At 41.2% G+C, this 12,241-nt stretch overlaps 1 protein-coding gene across 3 annotated transcripts in view; it reads left to right on the forward strand.

The window, feature by feature from the left end:
* PACRG (parkin coregulated) overlaps positions 1 to 12,241 on the forward strand; it is a 501,797-nt gene that overhangs the window by 32,598 nt on the left and 456,958 nt on the right. The window lies entirely within an intron of this gene.

The following is a 12,241-nucleotide window of genomic DNA, read 5'->3' on the forward strand; positions in this document are numbered from 1 at the left end:
CAGTCAGTGCAGATGTAGTTAGGGATCTTCTGGAAGGGCTAGACATTTTTAAATCTGCAGGTCCAGATGCCCTCCACCCAAGGGTGTTGAGGGAGCTGGCAGGGGTCATCACGGAGCCCTTGGCCCGGCTATATGAGCATTCGTGGTCATCTGGCCAGGTGCTGGGGGATTAGAAACTGGCTAATGTGGTCCCAATTTTCAAGAAGGAGAGGAAGGAGGACCCAAGTAACTATAGGCCTGTAAGCCTCACCTCAGTGCTTGGGAAGATCTTGGAGAGAATCATCAAATCTGTGGGGGGCCAGCAGTGGAGATCATGCTCAGGGGCAATCAGCATGGGTTCATCAAAGTCAGGTCCTGCCTGACCAACCTGATTGCCTTATATGACCAAGTAACTAAAACCTTGGATGATGGTGTCGCCATGGACGTAGTCTTTCTAGACTTTAAAAAGGCCTTTGACACTCTCTTTCACCCCATCCTCGTCAATAAATTAAGCAACTGTGGCATTGGTGCCTGCACAGTTGGATGGGTAAAAATTGGCTGATGGGGTGGACCCAGAGAGTAGTGGTGGACGGGTTGTACTCAACCTGGCGAGATGTGAGCAGTGGAGTACCCCAGGGCTCGGTCCTCAGGCCTGCACTGTTTAATATCTTCATCAGTGACTTGAACGAGGGGGTGGAAAGCACTCTGTCCAAGTTTGCTGATGACACTAAGACGTGGGGTGAGGTGGACACACTTGAAGGGAGAGAGACTTAGGGACCTGAACCTGTTCAGCCTCAGCAAGAGGAGGCTGAGGGGGGACCTGGCGGCTGCCTACAAACTCATCAGGGGAGATCAACAGCAAACAGATAGACCCCTTTTCTCCCCAGCACCACCTGGGGGGACAAGGAACAATGGTAATAAGCTGATGGAGAATAGGTTTAGGTTAGAGATCAGGAGGCAATATTTTACAGTTAGGGTGGCCAAAATCTGGAACCAACTTCCCAGGGAAGTGGTCCTTGCTCCTACCTTGGGCAAATTCAAGAGGAGGTTGGATGATCACCTGTCTGGGGTCTTGTGAACCCAGCATTCATTCCTGCCTGTGGCAGGGGGTCAGGTTAGATGATCTGTTCAGGTCCCTCCTGACCCTAGCTACTATGAAACTATGAATTATTTGTATTATATACCAAATGCTGTTACAAATTCAGTGCCTCTTTGTCAAGCAGTACAGAAGTTGAAGTCTGCATCTGTGTTTTGGCACACCACACTAAACACTTTCAGTGCTGACAGATGTGGAGAAAAAAAATTGCTTTACTGGCAGAATCAGTGCATTTGTTTGACCTAGCTCTGCAGTGTCTGACTAGATAGGGGGCTTTTTGGTGCTTTTATCTAATAGCTGATTCAATCCACTATTAGATAAAAGCACTATAAAAGCCCTGCTGAAGCTCCTGATCTATGCAGATGTTGGGCGAACCAGGTCTAACTAACACAGTGGCTCTTCTGGACGTGCAATGGGCTTGGTGCAGGGGGGCATGGAATTTAAAGTAAAGCAACATTTTGAGGGGGTTTCTTTACATCTGTAAGCAGCCCAATTTATTAGTTTTTGAAAAGGAATCTGCTGGTTTTATAATCGCAGTTATCAGTTTTTCCTTTTCCATACTGCTAAGTAACATTGAGAAAAATCCATGTCCATTTAGGAAGCATGAGCTTGCGCATGCTACTTTACAAGGGTCCTTTATCCATTGACTAGTACAGAGGGGAGTGATATGACCTGTGGACCACGTGCAGCCAACCAATCATAGTGGCCTGCCATAACTTTTTATGAAACCACTTGATTAAACAAAAGAGGATTTGAAAAGCAAAAGAGTGGTCTGTGTCCACACCATGCAGCAATTTACTAATCTGTGATGCACTTACATGCAAAAACAAGTTTCTTGCTTGAAAACTTGCTGAAAATTTACATCCAATCAGAGCATGTCTTCCTAATGACAGTCCTCCACTGGAACATGTACTTTAATAAAGTTTGAGTGTTCATCCCTGGACTAGCAGAAGAAAACAGACCTTTGTGGAATATATTAAAATAACTCTTGGGAGGCAATAATTAACTTGCCACTATAAATCTGTAGCGTCAAGTATGCTTTTTTCCCCCTTGGATATGCTATACGTCTAAACCTCCTGACTGTGGTAGGAAAGCCCTTTATCACAATCCTTTTAACAGTAATATAGTTTCTTTTTCCCCTCACACCAGCAAATTAAACACTTAGAGTGTTAAGAGTATAAACTCTTGCTCTTCTATAATGTTAAAACAAATGATGCTTTTACAGTGTTTAGGTAACTGGTATTTTAACCTAATGACAAGTAATTGGTAGTTTAGGATTATCCAAGCAGTTCTGCTTGTGAAAAATTAAAGTGCACGTAGAAAGTTTGCCCTCATTACTCACAGAACTGCTTTAACGTTTCTCTAATAACTTGTAGTGAATAAGGTTGAGCTAATATTATTTTTGAAGTCAGTGGTCAGAGTTCTGATTTTTAAAAGCTGAACAAATTGATAAATTGTTGGTCCTTATTTTGGCTAAAAAAAATTTCCAACATGTTTCACCAGTTGAGTTGAAATCTAAATTTAGGCGTGGGTTTTACTTTTATTTTTGAAAGACTTTTAAAAATGTTTTTAAGAGAAGTGTAATAAATTACTATTTGATCATAAATAGCATGCCTGTACAAGATTTGAAACTTTCCAAGATTTTGCTTCTGGGATGAAAATCGTGTTTCAGTTGCACGTATTTCCTGACATCTTTCATAGCCTTAGTCAAGCTGAGGAGAGGTAAGTGTTTAAAAAGGTAATGTTGTATAAAGCAAAGGTATTACTGAAGAAAAGAGAGCAGTAGATGCTTTATAGACACTTTTATGAATAAGAACTAGCCAATAGCCCATCAGGAATGATGTGGGGGAGGGTGAAGATGGAGTGCCGCCACCCACCACCCCTCCCTGCTGCCATCTCCCAAGAGCAGGGTGGGGGGCGAAGCTTGCCCTTCCATCCCCCTCAGCCAGCACCCTGTGCTGCTGCTGCCTGCAGGGAGCAGAGCCGCTCTGTCCCCGCTGTCATGGTGGCATGCCACTGCCACTGCCTCCTGTCCAGAATGCTCTTGCAGCACTCAGATTGGTTGTTCCACACAACCGATCAGAGGATGAATAAAGCCTTACAGACAGGCAGACAAACTAAGGATTTTATAATATTAGAATTCCTAAATTACCAGACTAGGTTGAAAAGGTATAAGGACTATAAACCTTCACACTTCAGGATCAGTAACTACTTAAATGACAGATTACCTATAAAAATCAATAAAGCAACTGCATTACTTTTCTTAAAGTTGCTAGTTAAAATTCTTCCATATAGAAAAGCCTTCAAAATACTGTAAAATGGCTTGTTAATTGCTGAATGTGAGTACTGCTTATTACTATGAGAGAATGACAGTGTTACTTCATGTCTCACCTTTCCATCCAGTGGTTACATCTAGTTGCGCCTTGTCACATACTTAGGCTGTGAGCTCTTTGGAGTAAGTATGGTTTTTATCTGTTCATTATATATTTGTTTAGTATGTAGAATATCAGAATGTCTTAGACATCACCATACTACAAATATTTAATATTAAAAGATGGCCACTGAACTGATCTCTTATGGCATTTATTTTGTCCTTAGGCAATGAAAATTAACCTGAATATTAAGTACTATAATGTGTGTGTGTGTATGTACATATATACATACATATATTTGTGTGTGTATAGCTGCTTTTACAAGGTATAACTGAGAGCCTTGTTACACCTTACACTGTGAGCCACACAAATGTTGATCGGTGTCAGTCTTAGCTCAAGTTTGGAGCAGTCACATTTCAGGCTAGCAGGGGCCTAGAGGACTGAAAGGTAAGAATCTGCCACACTTCCCATTCCAGGCTTCTCCCTTCCCCTCTGGGAATCCCTCTGGTTCCTCCCTTCCTCCCTACCCCCACCCCTACCCACCCTGCTTACTTGTGGCTACCTGTGCTGTCTGTCCCAGGGGAGCAGGCAGGGAAATATTAACCTATCTGGCCCAGAGAGCAGCAATGGCCAAACAGGTTAACCCTTCCCTGTGTGCTTCTCCCAGGACAGACACCACAGGCAGCCACAAGTAAGTGGGGGGGGGGGCAGTGAGCAGGGATCTGGGATGCTGGGAAGGGTAGAGGGGGGGCAGTGGGCCCAATTCAGGACACTCAGGGATGGAAAAAGGGGGCAGGGGTGTTTACACTAAAGTGTAGCCTAGAGTAACTACACCTTAGTTTCACACAAGCTGGGTAACATAGATCAGAGATAATTCTGCCCTAGAGTGGTGTAACTTTGAGCTGTAGTACAAGTGCTTAAAACTAGTTGCAGGTGTTAATGTGTGGACAGTCCAGGGTTTAAGAGTTCAAGGAGCCACCCAAAATTACCATGTAACAAAGCCCTAAATTAAATTCCAGTAATATAAAGGGTTTGTAGCTCAAACAAGAGGAAAGACTGTTTTAAGAATAATGTTTAACCTGAAACTATTTCTTTGAAGGTTAATTAAAAACATTTACACTTACTATGACCTGTTCCAAGTTCTGTATTTCTTCTGTAAGAATTAATAAACTCACCAAACAATAAGGGATAAATAAAATCAGGACAGCTCTTTTACCTATATATCAAGTGACTCCGCTCAGGCATTATTGAGAAAAAGTAATCCATGGCTAAGAAATTTTTCAATATCTATTATTACACAATATAAATTAGTAATTATGTAATCAATATAGCTAATCCTGTAAGTTGAGAAGCAGTGAAGGACAATATAGAACATGGAAATACACAAAGGAAGAAGAATCTAAGCACTATCTCACTAGGTTTAGTGGTGATGGAGGAAGGTTCTTCTAAATATATACATTTTATAGGAACTTGATGTTTAAACTTAATTGACAGGTTTAAAAAGTCAGTATCATGTGGGGTAGCAGATAGATTCTTGTAACACTGATGAAAATCTGTTTTGAACTTTAATAAAATAATGCAAATTCATATTTATTTTTTAACACTAAAGTTTTATTTCAGCTAGATTAATTTTAATAACATTTGGGAAAATTAGGGAATGTAAATCTCAAGTGCCACTTATTTCCATGGGGAAAGGATTTTTACCTCAGAAGTGTGAATTCCTGAAGATACTTTTCTTCAAGTATAATAATAAAGTACAGTACCCTAAGGCTGCTCACAGACATTAAAAAAAACAACCCATGCTTTACTCCTGGAAGAAGCAGTGCATTACTTCAGCCAGTCTCTGCAGTGTCTCTAAAGATCAGACATTTCAGCAGGGCTTTTTGGTGCTTTTATCTAAGGTTGATTCAATCAGTTATTAGATAAATGTGCCAAAAAGCCACACTTAAGTGCCCAATTTTACAGACATTGGGTGAGCTGGGTTGAAGTAATCTGCTGCCTCTTCTGAGCATGTGCAGGGCTTGACACAGGAACATACCAAATTTAAAGTAAAGCCCTGTGGGGTTTTGGTTTGTTTTTGTTTTTTTAATGTCTGCAAGCACCCTAAATGTGTTCAAATTATTACTTCTTTAATGCTGAGATACCACTTCTATGAATTACCATAACTAAAAAAATGTGATTATTTGTGGCTTTGAAGAAACTTTGGTATGAAGAAACTTGAGTATTGGGCACCTGCCTTAAGGCACCTTCCTGTGATGTGATAAGCTTTATACTGTGTGTTGCAGCTGCCTGCTATGTTGCCCTGAGCAGTCAGGCCAATGCACAGGATCTCAATATTGCTCACTATCACTGTTAGACAGGAGGGCATGGTATACAATTGCACATATACAAACACACATATCAATTAGGTGCATACACACACACACTACCAGCTCAGGCACATATACATCCAAACCAGCCTAGGCACATGCATACCTATCACCAGTTCAAGCACATACATTATACACCCCAAAAGTTAGACACAGATCACTAATTCGTATATCATGCACACAATGCCATATATATGTATTGTGTTTTATTTTTATATATATATATATATTTTTTTTTATATATATATACACACACAAACACACACATACACACACCCTAGCAACTCAGATACACATACGTTCAAAATAACCAGTCTAGGTTCATGCACACCTATCACCAGTTTAAGCCCATACACACTATACAAATTTAGACAGAATCAGTTGCTAACACCTGCACATCCAATATACATACATGGATTACTAATTCATATACCACACACACACAATGATATCTATATATGTGTATTCACTAATTGACACACATACCACCCACCTACGCATACACACAGGTGAGTTCCTATGTTGGTGTTGTGACGTGTATGTATGTATGTATGTATGTATGTGCTTGGTATACTTGGGATACCTGGGGAAAGGTTAAGGTAAGAAAGTAGAAGTGTAGGGAGTGAAAGTTGCTGGGTGTGAAAGTCACCAGGACCAGAATTAGAACCAGTAGACTAGAGGGGCCTGGGCTGAAGAACTGAGGCTTGGGGGGAACTTTAGGTTAATTGATCTTAATTGATTAAAAGACAAAGCCCAACGCCTACAGAATGCACAGAGGCTGGGACTGGAGCCAGAGCTATGGGGGAGCTAAAAAGGTAGGTGAGGAGAGAGAAAATGGAACTAAGGGAAAGTGTGGGTGTTAAAGAGGGGCTTTGGATGTGGGGAGCCAGAGGATGGCTTCAGGGCAGCTAGAGAAGTTGCAGGGAGCAGCAGTAGGTACTGGTAGCTGGAGAAAGGCTCCAGCTGCTGGAGAAAACTGCAGGACAGCCAAGAGGAGCTGGGAAGCTGCAAGGGGCAGGGGAAGGACTACAGAAGGTGCGGGGGAAGCCTGAAAACAGAGAGACAGGCAGCAGAAAATCACACGAAAAGCAGCAGGAGAGACTGAAAGGTGGCAGGGACAACAAGAAAGCAGAGAAAGGCAGCAGAAAGTCACAGGGAAAAGGCAGTAGGAATTGAGAGGAGATCGGGAAACTAGTGGAGAGAGGTGGGGGCTAGAGATGAGAAAGAGAGAGAATGAGGCTAGAATTTAAGATAAGGAAGGGACTGGGATTTAGTAAAACATGACCCAACTTGGGGCTGCATATGACAATGGTTTTATTGAACAGGGGAGATGGTGACACGATGTCTTATTGGTTCCCTTGCACCCACCCACACACACACACACAATGGCAACATGGATTAGAGAAGCTTGGTGCAGGGGCTGAAGTCCACTGAAGTCCAGGAGGAGAGAGAGACAGAGAGAGAGAGTGAGTCCAAATTGTAGGAGGAGGTATGCAGGTAATATCTATCTATCCAGGCTGGAAAGGGCTCCTTGTCCAGTAGATGTTGTCCAGAGCGGGGGGTCGCTGGCAGGGCCTCTGGGTGGATAGGTGGTATGGCATGGTGCTGGTCCAGATGGAGAGAGCATCCCACTGGTCTTCACTGCCCCTTTTTATAGGGGCAGACCTTGTGTGACCCTAGTGACAGGAAGCTGGGTCACACAAGGGGCTAGGTCAGTTCCTGGCATACTGAGCATGTGTGCTCCATGCAGCGATGTGCAGTTTTGGGTGTCTGTAATGGTAAGAGTTGCTGGTTCTGCAGGGTCTTTTGTCTTTCAAATGCTGGGTTCTTGTCTCTGTTCCTGGGTGAGGTCTATGGTTCCTGGATGAATCAATGTGAGGTGATGGCCCAGTCATTACAGACCATTTAGTAGAGGCCTGCTACCATTGTATCTCAATCATTCCCAATCACTCCCATTCATCTGGGAACCAATTTACATGGGAAGGATACGTGACTCATAAAGTTGAGACACAGGGGATGCCCAGGCAGAGGACATAAGATGGAGACGTGACATATAAAATGGAAACTTGACATGATTTTGGTTCAGTTACAAACACAGGCCTAAACCATACAATATCCATATGAAACAATAAAAAGCAATACAAAAATGATAATGATACAATATACAACAGTAAAAATCAATACAAACCTAATAATTATACAATATAAAACAGTGGATATCCAAAAGCAAAAACTTGCTACCAAAATAAAAGTGTTCAAGCTTATCCTACATCTTGGCTTACTTACACTTATCTAGGGAATAGAGAGGGAGAAAAAAAGTCAGAAATGGTTGGGGAAGGGGAGGGAATACATTTTAAAGTAATAATAAAAAAACAACTGGGGGTTTTGCTACAGCTATATTTATTTTCTCAAGGCAAAAGTGTTTGCTATCTATGTCAGCTGCTCTTGTTACATCCAAAGGTCAGCTAATAGATTTTGTATACTATAGCCAAGTAAACCATATTCCCATCCTTGCTCAAAGTACAAGCTTAGGGTGATAAGAATCCTTAGTATTTCTATAATTTGTGGGATAGAACCAGAACTAGAAGAAGGGTAGTTCCTGTTTGGAGTGCAGGAAGAATAGTTATTCCACATTAGGCCCCTCACAGATGTTAAAATAATGGAGCTATTGGGATTTTATACCAAATATCCTGAACATCCTGCCTCCTGCTATATCAGACATTCATGGCAGGGGTTGTTTGCAATAAGGGCATAAAATTCCTCTGTAATGTCACCGCTGAGTTGCCCCCCAAGGCTTTTCCCCACAGGTGCCAGATCCCAGTCTGTTGGACTATATCCAACACTCAGCTGATTGCTGCATCCAATGCTGGCAGTCCCAGGTGGGTTTGAGACTTGGAGCTGTCAGGGCCTGGTTTTACTATCAGCTGGTTGCCAGCCCCACCCCAGGAAGGCCCAGCTGTATATGTGTTTTTTAGACATCCCAAAACACTGGCATCCATCTCCCCACAACCTAGCATTTTTAAGTTGAGGGTGTGTAATGCAAGGCAGGAAAGGCTATAAGATTCAGGGGTTGCCAGGTTCCTAGAGAGCTCCCCCTGCCAAAAAAACTTGCAACCCACTCTCCCTGTAGCCAGTTTTCAACATAGGGATCAGGGCTGTCTCAGTCCCTGTGCCAGCCTCCGTATCCATGCTGATACTGGCAGTCAGCTGATTGTTAGTGTCATTATGGAGGTGCTACATGTTCAATATATGGTGCCATACAAACATGCTACAGAGATGTTCCACATTTTTTGTGGAGTAACATTGTGGTTGATTTGTTGCTTTATGGTACCATAAATTGACTGAACATGTAGCACTTACTTTTTAAGGTACAATTAACATATTAATCATACCATAATTGTAATGTGCCATGGGGCTTAGCTAAACAGATCTGCAGGTGCTTAGCACTTTAAATCACTCATTTAGTTACCTCAGCACAGATAAGGGAGCATGCATTGGAAACTCCCAGTTTTGCAAAATTTTGGCCTACATTTTCAGCCTTTGAAGTCATGAAGATTGAATAAACTAATGACTATGTACTATGTTCCCCAAAAATAACAGATTTGAAATTTCTTATAGTGTCTTTTCCTAAAACACCTAGGTTACACACAGTCCCTCCTCAGCTGTTCAGAACAAGTTTTCAGAACTACTGATCCCCTTTCCACACCAGTGTGAATCATTCCCAGAATGATTCACAGTTCTATGGAGCTGCCAGGTCACTGACATTTTGGTTTGTGGAAGTTTTTTCTTGGCTATCAGCTGTTTATCTACACTTGAGCTAGGTCCTCTGCTGATCTACTAATGAAGCCTCTGGTCAGAAAATGCAGCAGTTCAGAGGAACCGCTGACTCTGCTTCAGGTGGCCAATAGAATACAAAGGCACAATAAGAGAAAGAGTTCACAAGCGTATGACCTGGAAATGGCTGCATCCCCTTTGAGTAGAAAAATGTAGACAGTAAGGGAAGGCTAGGAAAATTATCCTTGTTCCCTCCACGTCCATCCCTTTTTTTCCCCCTATAAGTAAGAAAAGGAAAGGAGCAGTTCTGGGCAAATTATGCACAGTATTTTTTTTAAAAATAATTTGAAAATAAAACTGCTAAATTTGACAAAGTATTCTATGAATATATTTGACGGCCAATTCTAGAAAAGACACACTCTAACAAGAGGAGCATAGCTAAAGTCTCAGTGTGGGGCATACCACTCAGGCAAAACGTGGAGTGTAGAAAGAGAGTGGACCTCTAAGTTAAAAGTGGGATTTCATTACAAAGTTGTAAGAAAATGAGTTCAGATCACATGACACTTTCTCTGGTTGTTCTATATCATCCCCTGTTAGAGTGTGTTGCAGAAATCTAGCTTGAAAGTGAACACAGGTAGCCATGGCCTGGCCAACATCCTCAAGAGTAAGTATAGTTCCATTTCCAGATCTGGACAATAAAAAGTATTTCTGGCTGCCAACATTATTCAGATATTGAGGCATGGACAGAAATACAAGAGAGAAGAAACCATCTTGAGCACTCGGGGACAAAATATCTTTAATTAAGGAAGGTATTATGATTTTGGACAGTTCCTCAGTGAATTTTTCTTTTCCTTCCCAAAGGGCATATCTACACGAGATGCTGACACAGTAGCTGAATAATAGTGCACAATAGCACATCACAGCACCAACAGTGCTAATATGCTACTGCACAGTATTATGAGGTAACTGCACAGTAGTATCGTTTAAAAGGCGTTTGCCAGTGCTACTGTGCAGAAACTCCGGTTACTGAATATTTAGTACTTGATTATACAAGCACTAAATAACTGCACAGTAACCCCTGCACAGTAGTGTCTCATGTAAATATGTCCACTATCACTGTAACATCTTTCTAGCTGAAAACAGTTGAGACTCATCCAAGTTAAACTATGAGATGACTTTTCAGTAGTGACAAACTTTCTTGTTTTATGTAGGCTGGAAGATTGCCATTAATAGTTACATTATCGATGACTATCTTGTGTTTTTGGCAATATATCCATGCTGTGTACATACTTAATGCCTAATGTGTGCTTGTGTGTGTGTATGGGTGGCCTTGATTTTGATGTATGGAATTCACCAGAGGTAGTTTATTCCAATTTAGAGTTTCAGCAAAATAATACTAGCTGGCTTTACTCTTCTTCTACAATTATATTTGTTCTCAAGTTTTTTGACTCTTACAGAATGAAGGAAATAAAATTTGTATTTCAAAATTTGGAAAAGGTGGAATCGTAAAAGTTATAAAAATACCATTTTGGACAAGATCTTGGTAAACAGAGAAAGTGAGAAATATATATTATTTTTGCTTTCTGAGGACTCTTCCTGGGACCTTTTTCTGGAGAAGCTCTGCCTCTGACTGGACAATTTGGGAGCATAAGAATTGCCATTTTGGAAAAGATAAGTGGTAGTTTGGTATCCTAGTCTATAGCATCAGTCAGATCAGTTGCTTCAAAGGAAGAGCAAGAAACCAGGGGTAATGAGTTATGACTAACCTTCTGACAGGAAGTTTCTTCTACATTCTTTCAGCTATCTATGATTTATACTTTCAGGCACAAGGGTGTATAGTCCTTAGATTTTTTTTTTAATGCTATCTAAAGTGACTGCAAATGTTCTCAGAATCCATCTGGATATCCAAACCTGTTTTGAATTTTTCTAGACTCTTGGCTTCAGTTATATCTTGAGGCAATAATTTTTATAGTTTTAATTTTTTCCTTTCCTGATTATTCACTGAATCTTGTATTCTCTGGTTCTTGTAAAATGCTATACTCAATTTATTTCCTATATAACATTTTTTATTTTATATACCCTTTCACAAAGTTTAATGGTGTAGTGCTAGGTTTTTTGTTATGAAACAGAATTACAAAGTACCGTTTGTACTAATACTGATGTTGCTCTATGCAGTAACTTACCTACTCCTTCCATTTCATAGTCTTTTAAAAAACTTAGTAAACATGACCACTATCTGTGAAGTCAGTGCCTGTATAGTTTTTGATAATTGGTTTAAGTGCATTTTTGTCCATACGTTGCATAAGCACAAAGTAGATTTTGTGCTTCCACCTTTTCTGTACCTGGTTATCAATCTATTAGAAATATCAGCAACAGTGACTGCTTTAGTATATAGTGGTTGCATCTGCATGTGAAATTAAGGCAAAACAATAAACTCCAGAGCTGTGTGAGCTGCAGTAAACTGTTCCTGGGTACAGCATCTACATGTACACCTGGGACATCAGCAATTTGAACAGGCCTGGGCTCACAGGAGGTATGGGTGGGGGTCAGCCTTGGGCAGTGCTAGGGCTGGCTGGGGCATGAGGATGCTGAACCTGTGGAGCCATGTGACTAGGCAGCAGCCAAGAGTCTGGCCCTGCATAGTCATAACC

This window comes from Crocodylus siamensis, chromosome 1 (assembly GCF_052110815.1).
Source record: "Crocodylus siamensis isolate JL-2025a chromosome 1, ASM5211081v1, whole genome shotgun sequence".
Classification (NCBI taxonomy): Eukaryota; Metazoa; Chordata; order Crocodylia; family Crocodylidae; genus Crocodylus; species Crocodylus siamensis.